Genomic DNA, 21,655 nt, shown 5'->3' with positions numbered 1-21,655 from the left:
TGAAGCGTCAATTGAGACTTTATGGTCCATATAGTCAGATCGCTACAAACACAGACTTGTAAGGTCTTGAACGTGTTTGCCTGCTCTGATACCAATTGAAAAAGCGTGGGTCTAACAACACCACCCAATATTTCGATTAGAAATCTGTATGGACTAACTCCGAAACACTTACTAGAGGATCAACTAGACAGTCAGACTCAATCTAGATAAAAGTATCTCAAGGAGTTAATATCTCTCTCTTGTTTTGATTCACTCAAGCTAATAGAAATCAGCGAGTCTATAATCAAACACAAGGAATAACTTGAACGGTACCTAAGACCAATGTTCAAGTATCAATCAATTTCAATCAACAACCAAAGGTCAGATTTTCAATTGATTGATTCAAACGAACAACCTGTGATACTTCAATTATATAAGAAAATATAATGCGGAATAGAAATAACACAGACACCAGAATTTTGTTAACGAGGAAACCGCAAATGCAGAAAAACCCCGGGACCTAGTCCAGATTGAACACACACTGTATTAAGCCACTACAGACACTAGCCTACTACAAACTAACTTCGGACTGGACTATAGTTGAACCCCAATCATTCTCCTACTGATCCAAGGTACAGTTGTACTCCCTACGCCTCTGATCCCAGCAGGATACTGCGCACTTGATTCCCTTAACTGATCTCACCCACAACTAAGAGTTTCTACGACCCAAAATCGCATTCTTTAACAATAAACAAATCTGTCTCACACAGATAAGTCTATCAAAGGATAAATCTGTCTCCCACGGAAAAACCCTAAAAGTTTTTGTTCCGTCTTTTGATAATAATCAATGTGAATAGGAACCAATTGATAATCCGGTCTTATATTCCCGAAGAACAGCCTAGATTAATCAATCACCTCACAACAATCTTAATCGTATGGTAGCGAAACAAGATGTCGTGGAATCACAAACGATGAGACGAAGGTGTTTGTGATTACTTTTTATATCTTGCCTATCGGAGAACTCTCACGATCTCAAGCCAATCAATATGATTATACTATTACGATAGAAGATGCAAGATCAGATCACACAACTACGATAAAAGTAGTATCGGTCTGGCTTCACAATCCCAATGAAGTCTTTAAGTCGTTAACCTGGTTTTAGAAGAAGAAAACCAAAGGTTAAAGGAGAAACGACTCTAGCACGCAAACTAGTATCACACGTAAGGTGTGGGGATTAGTTTTGCACAATACTAGATGTCTCCTTTATATAGCCTTTCAAATCAGGGTTTTGCCTTATGTACAAAGCAATCAATATTCACCGTTAGATGAAAACCTGATTTAGATTCAAGCTAATATTTCTAAACCGTTAGATCGAAAACTTAGCTTGTCATACACAAATGACTGTACGCATCTAGGTTTGTTAACCACACCCAAACGTGTACATTGTTGGTCCAACAATAGTCTACCCAAAGAGGTTAACCATATGAGTATTTCATACCAACCATGTTCTTCTTCACCATAACTAGTTCAATTGACTCAAATGAACTAGTGAAGAGAGTTGTTCAATTGCAAGGAAATCTTATGTAACTACACAAGACACAATTGAATCAAAGATGATTTTATTCACTCGAATCGATTCATGAACTTTAATAGCCACGGTTTGCAAATGCATTCCTTAGTATTTTAAGATTAAGTTCAGAAATCATCTTTAGATATATAACCTTCTCAAGTTCGCAGACTAGGTTCGCGGACTTAAGACATCGGATAGAGTTTACAAACTCCAGCAGAAATTCTCGGGTTCGAGAACTATGCCGGTTCGCGGACTGGGTTCGTGGACTTGGCTCATGCAAGTAGTTTGTCAACTCTAGCAGAAATTCTCGGGTTTGAGAACTTCGACAGTTCGCGGACTTGGCACTTGCCATACTTACGGTTCTCTTGATCAACAAAGTTAGAAAACTTCGGTTCAAGGAATCCATTGGTTATGTAATCTAAACTCTCATTCCAATCATTGAAACATTCTTAGAGGACGTTATATAATTGTTACATTATTTCTCGTCAAAGCAATTTTCAAGATGATTGAAACATTCATGACTTTCGTCACTAGGTAAAGATAAACTTGGTCGAAGCGAAAAGCTTACCAACACATATTCGAGATATAGATAGGCGAGGTATACTCAGCTCGAAATACCAAATGTGTATGATCTAGTATATATATATATAGCATACGACTTTTGTCTCAAAGAGTAGGGGATAAAATAGATAGACTTTTGAGTGACAGATAAGTTCAAGTCTCCACATACCTTTTTGTCGAGAAGTTCCACCGGTTCCTTGAGTAGATCTTCTACTTGTATGATGAATCGCCATGAAGTCCTTGAGCTCAACTACACTTACTATCCTAGTCCGAGACTTAGCTATAAGAGACTAGAAATCAAGACTTATAGTTTTGATCACTAACATTGACAAACATGCTTGAGATAGCAACGCATGCGAGTTTGACCGAGCAGTGCTCTAACAACTTTATCTTATTCAAATCTTTGATCATGAGAATACATCCAAATCTAGCAAGGATGTTCCGTTCAAAGCACAAAAAGACACAAAATTACTTGATAAAAGTAAAAATGTGTATATCTCTGAAGATGATCACTCTGAGACTGATTCATCGGAAGAAGATCTTGACAAAACTTCTGGTGTCTGTGTTATTTCTATTCCGCATTATATTTTGTTATATAATTGAAATATCACAGGTTGTGCGTTGTATAGATCAATTGTGAAATCCAACCTTTGGTTGTTAATTGGAAATTGATTGATCATTGGATATTGGTCTTTGGTACCATCCAAGTTTATATCTCTTGTATTAAATAAAGACTCGCAGATTTCTATTTTTATGAGTATAAATTAAATCAAGAGATCGAGATATTAACTCCTTGATATACTCTTTATTAAGATTGAATCTGACTGTCTAGTTGATTCTCTTAAAAGTATTGAAAAAGTGGGGGTACAACAACCACACCCAATATTTCGCTTAGCAATCTGTATGGACAAACTCGAATATACTTTCAAGAGAATCAACTAGACTCAATCTTAATAAAGTATATCAAAGAGTTATATCTCTATTTCTTGATTCAATTATTTCTCAAGCAAATAGAAATTTGCGAGTCTAATTGAATACAAGAGAAATCACTTGAACGGTACCTAAGACCAATGTTCAAGTATCAATCAATTTCAATCAACAACCAAAGGTCAGATTTTCAATTGATTGATTCAAACGAACAACCTGTGATACTTCAATTATATAAGAAAATATAATGCGGAATAGAAATAACACAGACACCAGAATTTTGTTAACGAGGAAACCGCAAATGTAGAAAAACCCCGGGACCTAGTCCAGATTGAACACACACTGTATTAAGCCACTACAGACACTAGCCTACTACAAACTAACTTCGGTATGGACTATAGTTGAACCCCAATCAATCTCACACTGATCCAAGGTACAGTTATGCTCTTACGTATCTGATCACAGCAGGATACTACGCACTTGATTCCCTTAGCTGATCTCACCCACAACTAAGAGTTGCTACGAACCAAAGTTGAAGACTTTAATAAACAAATATGTATCACACAAAAAAGTCTACAGGAATAGATAAATCTGTCTCCTACAGAAATACCTACAAGTTTTTTGTTCCGTATTTTGATAAATCAAGGTGAACAGGAACCAATTGATAAACCAGACTTATATTCCCGAAGAACAGTCTAGTATTATCAATCACCTCACAATAATCTTAATCGACGCGGCGAAAGAAGATACTGTGGAATCACAAACGATGAGACGAAGATGTTTGTGATTACTTTTATATCTTGCCTATCGGATATATAAATCTCAAGCCAATCGTTACGATTGTACTCAAAAAGATAGAAGATGCAAGATCAGATCACACAACTACGAGAAAGTAGTATCGGTCTGGCTTCACAATCCCAATGAGTCTTTAAGTCGTTAACCTGGTTTTCAAGAAGAAACCTAAGGTTAAAGGAGAATCGACTCTAGCTAATACAACTAGTATCACATAGGAGGTGTGGGGATTAGGTTTCCCAGTTGCTAGAGTTCTCCCTTATATAGTCTTTCAAATCAGGGTTTGCAATCAATGTTAGCTTGGTAACAAAGCATTCAATATTCACCGTTAGATGAAAACCTGATTTAGATTCAAGCTAATATCTTTCAATCGTTGGATCAAAAACTTAGCTTGTTACACATAAATGAAATGCACGATTTTAGGTTTGTGTAACCGTACCCAAACATGTACATTTGTTGGTTCAACAATCGTTAACCAATTGGTTAGCCATATGAGCACTTTCATATCAACCATATTCTTCTTCACCATAACTAGTTCAAATGACTCAAATGAAGTAGTTAAAGAGTTGTTCAATTGCAAGGAAATCTTATGTAACTACAAAAGACACAACTGAAGCAAAAACGATTTTATTCACTCGAATCGGTTCATGAACTTTATAGCCACGGTTTGCATTTTGCATTTAGTTGATATAAATAAGTTCACAAACAATCGTCTTTAGATATAACCAGCTTAAGTTCGCAGACTTAGTTCGCGGACTTAAGTTCCCGGAAGGAGTTCTCAAACTCCAGCAGATATTCTCGGGTCGAGAACTTCCGCCAGTTTGCGGACTGGGTTCGCGGACTGAGTTCGTGGATCTTGTTCCGGTTCTCTTGATCAACAAAGTTCGCAAACTTCGATTCAAGGAAAAACAACTTATACATATATATGTTGCCACACAATGCTTATATCCAACATTGGTTATATAGTCTAAACTCTCATTTCAATCATTGAAACATTCTTAGAGGAAGTTATATAGTTGTTATTCACAAACCATTTTTCGTAAAAGCAATTTTGAAAGTGATTGAAACATATTATGAATTTCGTCACTAGGTAAAGATGAACTTGGCCAAAGCGAAAGCTTACTAACACATATTTCTAGAAATACATAGGCGAGACAAACTCGGCTCAAAATAGCAAATGTTTATAATCAAAGTCTATATACCAAAATGACTTTTGTCTTAAGATATGAGATAAAGTAGATATACTTTTGAGTGATAGATAAGTTCAAGTCTCTACATACCTTTTAGTCGATGAAGTTCCACCAGTTCCTGGAGTAGTCCTTCGTCTTGTATGATGATTGCCATGGAGTTGTTGAGCTCAACTACACTTTCTATCCTAGTCCGAGACTTAGCTATAGTAGAATAGAAATCAAGACTTATAGTTTTGATCACTAACATTGACAAACATGCTTGAGATAGCAACGCATGCGAGTTCGGCCGAGCAATTCTTTAACAATCTCCCGTTTGTCAATTTTAGTGACAAAACTATCAATATATATGGAATACAAAAAATAAATGAATTAACTTTTGTAGCTCCTATTCCACATGCCTAATATTCAACATTACTCGAAATCTTCGTCACTTCCAAGTACTCCAATGATCCCAAAGGTTGTGAGTTCATCATCATCGTTGTTGAAAATCCGTAGCTATAACAACGAGAAAACATGAGTTCTTAATCATTATTATACAGTGTCATAGTATCATTATATAGTATCAAAATTAAATTGTATCACAACTTCGACAAAAATACTATGGTGATATGTATCACTCCCCCTTAGTCAATACTCCATCTCACATGGAAACCACTCCCCCTTACATATTGATCCGAAAATCATATGTATTTGTAGTGTGAACTACATATTAATTCTCCCCCTTTCTGTCAATAAAATTGGCAAAGGTACGAAACGGGATCCTAATGAAATTTCCAAAGGAGACATTTCATGACCAAAAGAAAGAATATATCAACTTGTTTAGATGAAATCATAAAGCCGAAGCTAAATGTATTCATCAAGGAGTTTATAAAGATACAAGATAACCCCTATAATATTCCACAGCTGCACTCCCCACAAAGATTTGGCAATTAAGCACAAGTTCAATTAAGAACTCTCCCCCCATAATATGTCATTCCCGAAAGAACAACAAGAGCGACCTTAATTTTAAAAGAAAAGAAGGATTTCTTTGGACATAACAAATTATATACGAGTATGAATTTGAATCCAAAATACTCAATTAAATTAACCACAAGAGAACCCATGATTAATTTAATCGGAAATGCTCAACATAAGTGAACTTATGGAGACTCAAAAATACTCAATTAGATTAATCGCAAGAGAACCCATAATTAATCTAATCGGAATACACAACCAAATTAACCACAAAAAGTAATCAGTTTAATTGGTCATGCTCGATATAAGAAAACTTACGGAGCAACAACTAAATAACCAAACGAGGATGATTAATTTAGTTGAACATGCTCGACATAAAATACCTCACGGGCAACAACTAAGCTAAGAATAACTCAGTCGATTGTTCTCAACATAAGACACTTTACGGAACAACACAGTATATGCACAAAAATTGTAGACCGGAGGTCGACCAAATACTGTGGAATAATCAAGGATTCATTCTATTTTCCATCACCATTTGCACAATGACATACAATAGACATAATCCTTGTAAACAAAAGATTTTAACCTACCTTCCATTAATAATTGACATAATAGGCTTAACTTTTGTATTGTCAAAAGATCATTCCTTCTTTTATCAACACATGCATATCGACATATAAAGGACTTAACTTTTGACAAGGTATGGGACAATCACAGTTCACGGACGCAAACACACATATCTCATAACAAATTGCAATATATAAAACCATAAAGATTAATACTGCAAAAATCATCTTCCAAACAATTTTACAATTTAACCCAATAAATCTAAAAACATGAAGATGAAAACGTTGGACATAGCTATGTGTAGTCACAATAATGGTTATTCCAAACTCTAGTTATTCTTCGAAACAAAACAAGAAAATAGAAGATTTACTAGGCATTAAGACCTTTGAAGAATTCTTTATCGTCCCCGAACTCGTTGTCGTCAACAGCCATTGGGACATAAGGTTTATGAAGATATGAGTTAATATCAATAAACCTTCTTGACTGATATCGGACCATGGCCTTCTGAATCTCATGAATCTTAAACAAAAAAGCCTTTATTTGATGAATCTCCTTTTGCATCTCCTTCAACACTTCAAGAACATGAGAAAACTTCTGAGAATTTGAAGGAACAGCTCTAGGCTTCCTCACATTCCTTCTTTTTCTTTTCAATGTCGGAGCTAACGGAGATTTATCTTTTTCCTTCATGATTGATGGCTTGACAATCATATTAACATCCTTTCCATCAGAAGATAAGGTACATCCATAGGCGTATGGGTTTGTGAGAAGAATTCACAATCTCAACAAGTGGTCTTGAGATAAAAAGAGATTTCAGGGAAGGAAAAAGGAATGTAGGGTCACGCAACCTTTTAATAGGTTCGTGCACACACAACTATAAACCCTAGAGAGAGTAGAATTGTCGAGAATAACCCTCCTTTATTGATAGACACAAAACTAAGAAAAGAAGAAAAAAAATAACAAACTTTTCTTAAAGCCTGAGAGGTGCACAATCTTGTCTCTTTTGATCAGGCACATGAGACGGGATTTACCAATCAACACAATCAAGTTGTGTTGCGGTGAACAACAATTTGTCCACCTTTTTCCTCTTGAGAGGAATCCATAGACCTATGTCTATCAATACGATTTGACCATACTTTCTTCTCTAATGGTCTTGGATTATCCTTGGAAACTAACATCTTAGACGAAGATAAAATCCTACATACCTCAGCGGTCTTCTGAGCAAGTTTAAGCTTTTTTTCTAATTGATTTGCTCTTCATTGAAGTTTGTTGACGTGCCTCAATTGGTGATTGTACTTGTAACACATTGAAAGTTCATGAACCTTTAGAGAACAGTACGAGCACGTCAATCTAGGATAAAAATCAGGCTTCTGAGATGTGCAAGCAGCTAGACACATGGTGGAACCTGAAACATTACATATAGAGTTTCCAAAGAATGGGTCAATTTTTTCTTCCAAATTAGTTGGGTTTTCTTCTGAAATAATATCAAGATTGATGTATGTATTGCTACAATTATCAAAATAAATATTTTCACCAAGAAGTGCAACACTTGATTTTTCGTCTTTATTAGAATCATAGCTGTCAGACATTTCATCAAGAGTTGCAGCAAGACCTTTGTTCCCAGTGTATTTTCTACGATTTGGACACTCGTTTGCAAAATGACCAAATCCTTTACACTTAAAGCACTGAGGTATATCCTCGTCATCAGTTTCATCAATATCCCTATTTTTAGGAGGAACACGATTATGAGGTTTGACTGATGCTTTAGGCTTATCTCCGGAGAACCGTTTACTTCTATTCAACAGAAGATCTCTAAACTGTCTTGTGATCATCGAGACCGATTTGTCAAGATCTTCATCTGATGAATCAGTCTCACAATGATCGTCTTTAGAGATATACACTCTTTTACTTTTATCAAGTAATTTAGTGTCCTTTAGTGCTTTGAACGCAATATCCTTATATTTGGATGAATGCTCATGATCAAAGATATTAAGCTTCCCTACCAGCGTATTTCTGGAGAGATTATCTAGGTTATTTCCCTCAACGATGGCATGCTTTATAGAATCGTATCTAGATGGCAGCGATCTGAGAATTTTCATCACAATCTCCTTTTCAGGAATATAGATGAACCTCGATAAATGAATGCTTTCGGGACCAAGAAAAAATATTTATTTAGCGGGGTTATCGATAAATAAATATTTTATTCATTTATCGATAAATGAATATTTATTCATTTAGACAATATTTTCTTAATTAAAAAGTTAAATTGTATAGGAGAAAATGTACAAGTATACCAAAAAATGGTCAATTAGAAGAAGAAATCCAAGGATCAACTGGTGTCATTTCTAATTTACGTTATAGAAATGTGATGGACGTCAAACATCTTTTGAACTATCCTAACGAGAATAATGCAGTTATGGAGTCTCCAACAGACAAAGAAATTATTGAGTCAGTAATGAATAATTAGAATGATCCTGAACCAGATGATAGTAACGTCATACCAAATGTGCCATTTAAAGATGTTTTTCAAGCGATGGTCACTTTAAAAAATTATTTTCAACAACACGAGCAAAATATTCCAGAAATTGTGCAAGCATTGCATAAAATTAAGGATACGATGCATTTTGGTTTGGGTGGAAGAAAAACATAATTAACCATAGATGAATTTTTTTGAGGTCATTCCTACATATATTTTTATGTAAAATTTTTTGAGTATGTACTTTGGTTTATTTTTTTTATATATTTTTGTATATATAATTCAGCGATTATTCGTTTATATTTATATAGGGCCTTTAAGGATCCAATTTTTTTTATTCATTAATGCATTAAGCGAGGTTATTCATTTATCACCTTGGCCCAAGACGGGACCGAAGAAAATTATTCATTTGGCGAGGTTATTCATTTATCGAACATTTGTTTATCGAGGTTCGACTGTAGTCTTACCCAATGCAAAATATGCATTAACAACTTCAGACACTTTGTGATTAAACTCATCAAATGTTTCTTCATCTGCCATACGAAGGTTTTCCCAATCCGAATTAAGGTTTTGAAGCCTAGCTTCCTTTTCACTGGTATTACCTTCGAATACGGTTTCTAATATATCCCATGCTTCTTTAGACTTAGTGCAATTTGACACATGGTGCTGAAGATTTGGGGTAATGGCATGTATGAAGGTATTCAAACCGTCGGAATTTTGTTTTGCAGCAAGTATCTCGGCAGGGCTGTATTCACCAATATCCTTGGGAACGTTTACATTTCCAACTGCTACAACGGGAGTATTATAGCCATTAACAACATATACCCATAATTGAAAATCACGTGCTTGAAGAAAAGCTCGCATAGCAATTTTCCACCATAAGTAATTAGAGCCATCGAAGACTGGTGGTACGTTGATAAAGATAGCACCTCTGTCCATAGAGTCAGATCGCTACAAACACAAACTTATAAGTTCTTGAACGTGTTTGTCTGCTCTGACACCAATTGAAAAAGTGGGGGTACAACAACCACACCCAATATTTCGCTTAGAAAAATCTGTATGGACAAACTCCAATATACTTTCAAGAGAATCAACTAGACTCAATCTTAATAAAGTATATCAAAGAGTTATATCTCTCTTTCTTGATTCAATTCTTTCTCAAGCAAATAGAAATCTGCGAGTCTAATTGAATACAAGAGAAATCACTTGAACGGTACCAAAGACCAATGTTCAAGTATCAATCAATTTCAATCAACAACCAAAGGTCGGATTTCCAATTGATTGATTCAAACGCACAACCTGTGATATTTCAATTATATAACAAAATATAATGCGGAATAAAAATAACACAGACACCAGAATTTTGTTAACGAGGAAACCACAAATGCAGAAAAACCCCGGGACCTAGTCCAGATTGAACACACACTTTATTAAGCCGCTACAGACACTAGCCTACTACAAACTAACTTCGGTCTGGACTGTAGTTGAACCCCAATCAATCTCACACTGATCCAAGGTACAGTTATGCTCCTACGTCTCTGATCCCAGCAGGATACTACGTACTTGATTCCCTTAGATGATCTCACCCACAACTAAGAGTTGCTACGACCGAAAGTCGAAGACTTTAATAAATAAATTTGTATCACACAGAAAAGTCTACATGAATAGATAAATCTGTCTCCCACAGAAATACCTACATTTTTTTTGTTTCGTCTTTTGATAAATCAAGGTGAACAGGAACCAATTGATAAACCGGACTTATATTCCCAAAGAACAGTCTGGTATTATCAATCACCTCACAATAATCTTAATCGACGCGACGAAAGAAGATATTGTGGAATCACAAACGATGAGACGAAGATGTTTGTGATTACTTTTATATCTTGCCTATCGGAGATATAAATCTCAAGCCGATCGTTACGATTGTACTCAAACGATAGAAGATACAAGATCAGATCACACAACTACGAGAAAGTAATATCGGTCTGGCTTCACAATCCCAATGAAGTATTTAAGTCGTTAACCTAGTTTTCAAGAAGAAACCTAAGGTTAAAGGAGAATCGACTCTAGCTAATACAACTAGTATCACATAGGAGGTGTGGGGATTAGGTTTCCCAGTTGCTAGAGTTCTCCCTCATACAGTCTTTTAAATCAGGGTTTGCAATCAATGTTAGCTTGGTAACAAAGCATTCAATATTCACTGTTAGATGAAAACCTGATTTAGATTCAAGCTAATATCTTTCAACCGTTGGATCGAAAACTTAACTTGTTACACACAAATGAAATGCACGATTTTAGGTTTGTGTAACCGTACCCAAACATGTACATTTGTTGGTTCAACATTAGTTAACCAATTGGTTAGCCATATGAGCACTTTCATATCAACCATATTCTTCTTCACCATAACTAGTTCAAATGACTCAAATGAAGTAGTTAAAGAGTTGTTCAATTGCAAGGAAATATTATGTAACTACAAAAGACACAATTAAAGCAAAAACGATTTTATTCACTCGAATCGGTTCATGAACTTTATATCCACGGTTTGCATTTAGCATTCCTTAGTTAATATAAATAAGTTCACAAACAATCGTCTTTAGATATAACCAGCTTAAGTTCGCAGACTTAGTTCGCGGAATTAAGTTCCCGGAAGGAGTTCTCAAAGTCCAGCAAATATTCTTGGGTCGAGAACTTCCGCCAGTTCGCAGACTGGGTTCGTGGACTGAGTTCGCCGACTGAGTTCATGGCTCTTGTTCCGGTTCTCTTGATCAACAAAGTTCGCAAACTTCGGTTCAAGGAAAATGGACTTATACATATATGTGTTGCCACACAATGCTTATATCCAACATTGTTTATATAATCTAAACTCTCATTTCAATCATTCAAACATTCTTAGAGGATGTTATATAGTTGTTATTCACAAACCATTTTTCGTCAAAGCAATTTTCAAAGTGATTGAAACATATCATGACTTTCGTCACTAGGTAAAGATGAACTTGGACAAAGCGAAAGCTTACGAACACATATTTCGAGAAATAGATGGGCGAGATAAACTCGGCTCGAAATAGCAAATGTGTATAATCAAAGTCTATATAGCAAAACGACTATTGTCTCAAGATAGGAGATAGAGTAGATAGAATTTTGAGCGATAGATAAGTTCAAGTCTCCACATACCTTTTAGTCGATGAAGTTTCACCAGTTCCTTGAGTAGTCCTTCGTCTTGTATGATGATTGCCATGGAGTTCTTGAGCTCAACTATACTTTCTATCCTAGTCTGAGACTTAGCTATAGTAGACTAGAAATCAAGACTTATAGTTTAGATCACTAACATTGACAAACATGCTTGAGATCGCAACGCATGCGAGTTTGACCGAGCAATGCTCTAACAAGTATATTAGAGTTAGTCCATACAGATTTATAATCGAAATATTGGGTGAGGTTGTTAGGCCCCCGCATTTTCAATTGGTATCAGAGCAGACAAACACGTTCAAGACCTCAAAAGTCTGTGTTTGTAGCGTTCTGACTCTATGGACAGAGGTGTTATCTCAATTAACATACCACCAGTCTTGGATGGCTCAAATTACTTACGGTGGAAAATTGCTATGCGAGTTTTTCTTCAATAGCGTGATTTTCAATCATGGGTATATGTAGCCAATGGCTATGATGCTCCCGTTGTGGCAATAGTTAACGCTACTGTTCCAAAGAATATTGGCGAATATGATGTTGCAGAGATACTTGATGCAAAGCAAAACTCCGAAGGTTTGAATGCCATCATACATGCCATTACCCCTGATCTTCAGCACCATGTGTCTAATTGCACTTGGTCTAAATATGCTTGGGATATCTTAGAAACCGTATTTGAAGGGAATACCAGTGAAAAGGAATCCAGGCTTCAAAACCTAAATTCCGACTGGGAAAACCTTCGTATGGCAGATGAAGATTCATTTGATGAATTTAATCACAAAGTGTATGAAATTGTTAATGCATATTTTGCATTGGGTAAGACTATTCCTGAAAACGACATTGTGATGAAAACTCTCAGATCGCTACCATCTAGATACGATTCTAAGAAGCATGCCATCGTTGAAGGAAATAACCTTGATACCCTCTCCAGAAATACTTTGGTTGGGAAGCTAAAGATCTTTGATCATGAGAATACATCCAACTCTAGCAAGGATGTTGCGTTCAAAGCACAAAAAGATACAAAATTACTTGATAAAAGTAAAAATGTGTATATCTCTGAAGATGATCACTTTGAGACTGATTCATCAGAAGAAGATCTTGACAAATCAGTCTCGATGATCACAAGACAGTTTAGAGATCTTCTTTTGAAGAGAAGTAAACGGTTCTCTAGAGATAAGCCAAAAGCATCAGTAAATCCACATAATCGTGTTCCTCTTAAAAATAGGGACACAGCTGAAACTGATGACGAGGATATGCCTCAGTGCTTTAAGTGTAAAGGTTTTGGTCATTTTGCAAACGAGTGTCCAAATCGCAGAAAATACACTGGGAACAAAGGTCTTGCTGCAACACTTGATGAGATGCCTGACAATTATGATTCTGATGAAGACAAAAAATCAAGTGTTGCTCTTCTATGTGAAAATATTGATTTTGATAATTGTAGCAATACATACATCAATCTTGATAATCTTTTAGAATATAACCCAATCAAGATGGAAGAATCAATTGAATCATCTATTGGAAACTCTTTGTCTAATGTTTCAGGATCAACCATATGCCTAGCAGCTTGCATATCACAAGGAATCAGCTTATGTGTTGACATGCTCTTATTGTTCTCTCAAGGGTCATGAATTCTCAAAGTGTTTCAAGTACAAACACAAGATGAGATATGTCAACAAGCTTCAACGAAGAGCGGATCGTCTAGCAAACAAGCTTAAACTCGCGCAGAAAACCGTTGAGGTATGTAAGATTTTATCGTCTTCAAAGAAGCTAGTTTCCAAAGAGAAGTCTAGACCACTAAAGGAAAGGGTTTGGTTCAAACCAGGTGATAGACAGGGAATCATGAATTCCTCTCAAAAGGGTCATGGTGGACAAATCGTTGTTCGCCCCAGCACAACTTGATTTTGTTGTTCTTGAGCATCTCGTCTCATGTGCATGATTATAAGAGACAAGATTATGCACACCTCAGGCTTAAAGAAAAATTTGTTTTGTTTTTCTTAGTTTTTTGTTTTTGATTATGAAATTCTTTCATGATGGAAGGAATTTTCCTGTTTAATCAAAAAGAAAGAGTTATTATTGACAATTCCACTCTTTATAGGGCCGTGAGCTGTGCGTACACAAACCTCTTTAAAGGTTTAGAAACCCTACATTCATTTTTCCTTCTTTGACACTCTTTATATCTTAAGACTGATTGTTGAGTTTTGATTGTGATTTTCTCTCACAAAACCATGCGTATATGGATACTCCAAGCATCATGTCTTCTGATGGAAAAGATGTCAATATGATTGTTAAGCCATCAATCACTAAGGAAAAAGAGAGATCTCAATTGTCTCCAACTCTAAAAAGAAAAAAAAGGAATGTGAGGAAGCCAAGAGATATTCCTTCAAACTCTCAGAAGTTTTTTGATGTTCTTGAAGAGTTGAAGCTGGCAAGAAAAGAGATTCAGAAAATAAAGGCTTGTGTTTTAAGATCATTGGAAATTCAGAAGGCCCTGGTTCGACATCATCAGCCAAGAAGGTTTATTGGTATTGACTTCTTTCTCCATGAACCATATGTTCCAATGGCTGTTGATGACAAGGAGTTCGGGGACAATAAGGAATTTTTCAAAGATCTTAATGTCTAGGAAACTTCTTAAGAGAATTTTTATTCTTGTTTTGTTTAAGAAGGATAACTAGGGTTTGGAATAGCCATTATTGCAAGTACATATAGCTATGTCCAACGTTTTCATCTTGCAATGTTTTTAGATTTATTTATTTATATTCTAAAGTTGATTTGGAAGATGATTTTTGCAGTATTAATCTTTATGGTTTTATATATTGCAATTTGTTATGGGATATGTGTGTTTGCGTCCGTGAACTATTATTGTCCCATACGATGTCAAAAGTTATCTCTTTCATATGTCGATATGCATGTATTGATACAAGATCGATGAATTTTTGACAAACAAAAGTTAAGGCTATTATGTCATTTATTGATGGAAGATAGGTTAAAATCTTTTGTTTACGAGGATTATGTCTATTATATGTCATTGTGCAAATAGTGATGGAAAATAGAATGAATCCTTGTCTATTCCGCAGTATTCATCTTCCGTGATCCATATTTTATGTATATATTGTGCGGCTCCATAAGTCTTCTTATGTGAGCATTTCCAACTAGACTAATCATAGATTCGTTTGTGGTTAATTTGGTTGTGTATTCCGATTAAATTAATCATGGGTTCTCTTGTGATTAGTTTAATTGAGATTTTTGGATACAAAATCATTCTTATGATTTTTGGATACAAAATCATTCTTATGATTTTTGGTGCCCAAAGAAATCCTTCTTTTCTCGTAAAAGTAAGGTCGCTCTTGTTGTTCTTTCGGGGATGACATCAAATAGGGGAGAGTTCTTTTGAACTTGCGCTTAATTTTCATATCTTTGTGGGGAGTGCGGCTGTGGAATATTTGAGGAGTTATCTTGTATCTTTATAAACTCCGTGATGAATGTGTTTAGCTTCGACTTTATGATTGCATCTAAACAAAGTTGATATGTACTTTTCTTTGGTCTTGAAGCGTCTCCAATAAAATTTCATTAGGATCCCGTTTTCGTACCTTTGCCAATTTTATTGACAAAAAGGGGGAGAATTAATATGTAGTTCACACTACAAATACATATGGTTTTCGGATCATTATGTAAGGGGGAGTGGTTTTCATGTTGAGATGAAAGTATTGACTAAGGGGGAGTGACACATATCACCATAGTATTGTTGTCAAAGTTGTGATACAATTGAACTTTGATACTGTGTAATAATACTATGACAGTGTATAACAATGATTGAGAGATTTTGTTTTCTCATTGTTATGGCTACGGATCTTCAACAACTATGATGCTGAACTGAACATCTATCGAATCATGGGAGTACTTGGAAAAGATGAAGTTTTCGAGTAATGTTGAAGCACCAAGGAGATCAAGCATGTGGACGAGAAACTACAAAGTTTTATCTATTTTGTATTCCATATGTATTGATAGTTTTGTCACTAAAATTGACAAAGGGGGAGATTGTTAGAGCATTGCTCGGTCGAACTCGCAAGCTTTGCTATCTCAAGATTGTTTGTCAAATTTAGTTGTCAAAACTATGTGTCTTGATTTCTAGTCTACTTATAGCTAAGTCTCGGACTAGGATAGTTAAGTGTAGTTGAGCTCCAGACTCCATGGAGATCATCTTACGAAGACGAAGAACTACTCAAGGAACCAGTGTAACTTCATCCGACTAAAACGTATGTGGAGACTTGAACTTATCTATCACTCAAAAGTCTATCTACTCTATCTCCTACTCTTGAGACAAAAGTCGTATAAGTATGATAGTTTTCATAGATACACATTTGCTATTGCGAGCCGAGTTTACTCCCCTATCTTTTTCTCGAAATATGTGTTGGTAAGCTTTCGCTTCAACCATTTTTCATCTTTACCCGTGACGAAAGTCATGATGACGTTTCAATCTTGAAAATGGCTTTGATAAGGATAGTTGTGAATAACGACTATTATAACATTATAGAAGAATGTTTCAATGATTGAAATGTAGAGTTGAGATTACCATCTATGGATATAAGCATATATAGTGTGTTCGCACATTAGTGTATAAATCCATGTATCGGAAACCAAGTGTTTGCATATGTGTGCATACAGTATTGGTGAAGGAGACAGGTTGGGTACGCGTACCCGTACGCGTACTTGTGTAACTTTTCTTCCCGGAAAATTCTGCTGAGTTTGGAGTTTACGAACTCATAAACCAGTCACCTTAGGTACGCGTACCCGTACGCGTACTGGCGGAACTTTTCTACCTGAAAAATTCTGCTGAGTTTGGAAACCAAAACCAACTCAAATCCGGTAGCTAAGGTACGCGTACCTAAGCTGGTTATTTCTCAAATCGGTAGTTCATGAACTTAAAAACAATAAATTATAAGGAATGCAATCTTTGCAAACTGTGGCTATATTGTTCATGAATTGATTCAAATGAATCAAACCGATTTTGTTTCAATTGTGTCTATGAATAAAGACCTAAGCAATTGAACAACTCTTCAACTAGTTCTTATGAGTTATTTGAACTAGTTATGAGAAAGATGAATACAGTTAATATGGAAGTGCTCATATGGCTAACCATTGGTTAACTATTTGTGAACCAACTAAGTGTACACGTTTAGGTACGGTTACTCAAACCTAAATGAAATACATTTCATTTGTGTGTGACAAACTAAGTTTCGATCTAGCGGTTGAAAGATATTAGCTTGGTTGAATTAGGTTTTTCATCTAACGGTGAATATTGAATGCTTTGTTACTAAGCTAACATAGATTGCAAACCCTGATTTGAAAACTATATAAGGGAGAACTCTAGCAACTGGAAAAACTAATCCACACCTCCTGTATGATACTAGTTGGTTTTGCTAGAGTCGATTCTCCTTTAACCTTAGGTTTCTTCTCGAGACCCTGTAGGTTAACGAATTAAAGACTTCATTGGGATTGTGAAGCCAGACGAAACTACTTCTCTTGTAGTTGAGCGATCTGATCTTGCCATTTTCTATCGTACGAGTTCTATTGAAAGAATTGACTTGAGATTATATCTCCGATAGGGCAAGATAAAAAGAAATCACAAACATCTTTGTCTCATCGTTTGTGATTCCACAATATCTTGTTTCGGTACCACACGATTAAGATTATTGTGAGGTGATTGATAATTTTAGGCTGTTCTTCGGGAATATAAGTCCGGTTATCAATTAGTTCCTGTTCACCTTGATTTCTATCAAAAGACGGAACAAACTCTTAGGTTTATCCGTGGGAGACATATTTATCTATTATCGTAGACTTTTCTGTGTGATACAGATTTGTTTATTCAAGTCTTCAACTTTGGGTCGTAGCAACTCTTAGTTGTGGGTGAGATCAGCTAAGGGAATCAAGTGCGTAGTATCCTGCTGAGATCAGAGACGTAAGTAGCGCAATTGTACCTTGAATCAGTGTGAGATTGATTAGGGTTCAACTACAGTCCAGACCGAAGTTACTTTGTAGTAGGCTAGTGTCTGTAGCGGCTTAATACAGTGTGGTGTTCAAGCTGGACTAGGTCCCGAGGTTTTTCTGCATTTGCGGTTTCCTTGTTAACAAAACTTCTGGTGTCTGTGTTATTTCTATTCCGCATTATATTTTGTTATATAATTGAAATATCACAGTTTGTGTGTTGTATTGATCAATTGTGAAATCTAAACTTTGGTTGTTGATTGGAAATTGATTGATCCTTGGATATTGGTCTTTGGTACCATCCAAGTTTATATCTCTTGTATTTAATAAAGACTCGCAAATTTCTATTTGTTTGAGTATAAATTAAATCAAGAGATCGAGATATTAACTCCTTGATATAATTTTTATTAAGATTGAATCTGACTGTCTAGTTGGTTCTCTTAAAAGTATATTAGAGTTAGTCCATACAGATTGTTAATCGAAATATTGGGTGAGGTTGTTAGACCCCCCACATTTTCTACACTTTCATATCAACCTTATTCATCTTAATCACAACTAGTTCAAATGACTCAAATGAAACTAGTTATGGAGTTGTTCAATTGTTTATATTCGCATAGAAGTATACAAGACACAATTGAAGTAAAATCGATTTTGATTCACTTGAATCAATTCATGAACATTATAGTCACGGTTTGCAAAAGATTGCATTCCTTATTATATAAATATATTTGTTCATGAACAAACCGATTTTAGAACTTAACCCACTCTAGTATGCAAGGGTACGCATACTTAGAGTTCCTGACTTGGTCTGGGTTCGCCAGTATGCGAACGGGTGCGCATACTGTCGTACGTGACCAAACTCAGTTGAATTCCCGGACTTGAACTTTTCAGCCGATACGCATACGAGTATGCATACTATGGTTCCCGGACTTTGAATAACTTGCAACAATTAGCATACAAGTATGCATACTGTGTTATATCCAATCAATAGTTAATCGTTCTAAACTCCATATTAATCATTGAAAAATTCTTAGAAGACGAGAATAGATGTCTCACACAAACTATTAGCTTCAAAGCAATTTTCAAGTGATCAATACGAAACATTCCGAGTCTACATCAAATGATTGCCTCACACAAATCATGTAAGATGTTACCAGACGATTTTCACATGACCATGTTTTGACTTTCGTCAAGAATAAAAATGAACTTGGTTAAAGCGAAGGCTTACCAACACACATTTCAAGAAATATGTAAGTGAGTAAAACTCACTCGAAATATCAAATGTGTATAAAATAAAGTCTATATAGCTACACGACTTTTGTCTCAATATGATATAGAATAGAAATAGACTTTTGAGTGATAGATGAGTTCAAGTCTCCACATACCTTTTGTTGATGAAGTTCCACAAGCTCCCCTTAGTAGTTCTTCGTCCTCAATCGATGAACGCCGTGAAGTCTAAATCTCAACTACGCATTCTATCCTAATACGAGACATAGCTATAAGTAGACTAGAAATCAAGACTTATAGTTTGGCAATTAAACTTGACAAACAATCTTGAGGTAGCAATGCTTGCGAGTTCAACCGAGCACTGCTCTAACAGTACTTAATACGATAGAACAAAGTAAGACCAGAACACGCAACTACAGAGAAAATAGTTGGGTCTGGCTTTAGAATCCCAATGAATTCTTCAAGTCGTTAACCAATAATGGTTTTAGGAAAAACCTAGGTTAAAGGAGAATCGACTATAGTCGCAACTAGTATCACACATGAGGTGTAGGGATTAGGTTTCCCAGTTGCTAGAGCTCTCCCTTATATAGTCTTCAAATCAGGGTTTGATAACTTTGGGACAAAGAAATCAATATTCACCGTTAGATAAATCCTGATTCAAGATTCAAGCAAATATCTATCCACCGTTAGAAAGTCTTTAGCTTGTTACACATAAATGAAATATACCTTCATTTAGATATAGGTAACCGTACCTAAACGTGTATATTGAGTTGGCTCAATAACAGTTAACCGAAGTTAGCCATATGAACACTTTTCTCTTAACCTTATTCATCTTAACACTTCTAGATCAATTGATAATCAAATGAATCTAATTGTGTTACTCATAGAGTTGTTCAATTGTTTATATTCTCATAGAAGTATACAAGACACAATTGAAGCAAAATCGGATTGATTCAAAAGAATCAGTCCATGAACATTTTAGCCACAGTTTGCAAAGATTGCATTCCTTAATTTATAAATGTATTTGTTCATGAGTATGAAATCATACTTAACCGATTTAAGAACTTGAACCACTTAAGTTTACAAATGGGTACGCGAACTCAAGTTTCGGACATTGGTCACAAGCCGACAGTTTGCAAACGGGTACGCAAACTTTAGCTCCGGATCGAACTCAGTTGAAACCGTTTGCGAACGGGTACGCAAACTTAGTTCCCGGACTTCAACAGTTAAATCATTTTGCGAACGGGTATGCAAAATTAAGTACCTTGACTTAAACAGTTGAATAAGTTTGCGAATGGGTATGCTAAATTCCGGTCCTGAATTCCGTCAAAACAGTTCGTACACTAAGTAATCAAACCGTAATGTATCCAGACATGAGTTTTAGCTCTTAACTCTCATTTCAATCATTGAACCATTCTTAGAATATGACAATAGCTGTCTCACACAAACTATTAGCTTATAAGTAATTTTCAAGTGATCGAATGATCAATACAAAATATTCCGAGCCTACATCAAATGACTATCTCACACAAATCATGTAAAATGTTACTATGTGATTTTGACATGATCATCTTTTGACTTCGTCAAGAATAATGATGAACGTGGTTAAATAAAAAAGCTTTCCAACACATATTTTGAGAAAGATATAAGCGAGTTAACTCATCTCGAAATATGAAATGTGTATATTGTAAAGTCTATATAGCTATACAACTTTGGCTCAATAGGAGATAGAATAGAATAGACTTCTGGGTGATAGATGAGTTCAAGTCTCCACATACCTTTTGTTGATGAAGTTACACAAGATCCCCTTAGTAGTTCTTTGTCTTCAATCGATGAACGCCGTGAAGTCTAAATCTCAACTACACATTTTATCCTAATCCGAGACATAACTATAAGTAGACTAGAAATCAATACTTATAATTTTGACAACTAAACTTGACAAACAAGCTTTAGATATCAACGCTTGCGAGTTCGACCGAGCAGTGCTCTAACAAGTGTATCTTGCGATGATGTACTAGGAACCAGTCCTTGATCTTAAATAGGGTGAGTCGTGCTTACATGAGACATGTATGTCGCTGCTCTGGGTCATAAACCGCCGGAAACGTTTTTACTCATCTACATGACCAGCAGTATCTCACGGGGATGTATACTAGGAATCATGGCATCACAATCAGTTGCGTCTTGCGAAGACATGCTGGAATTGTGGTTGTTCTGGTTTATAAGTTTGTCGGTGGCATTTTACGCTCTGCA

Source organism: Papaver somniferum, chromosome 1 (genome assembly GCF_003573695.1).
Source record: "Papaver somniferum cultivar HN1 chromosome 1, ASM357369v1, whole genome shotgun sequence".
NCBI classification, from domain to species: domain Eukaryota; kingdom Viridiplantae; phylum Streptophyta; class Magnoliopsida; order Ranunculales; family Papaveraceae; genus Papaver; species Papaver somniferum.
This window is presented reverse-complemented; position numbering follows the sequence as displayed.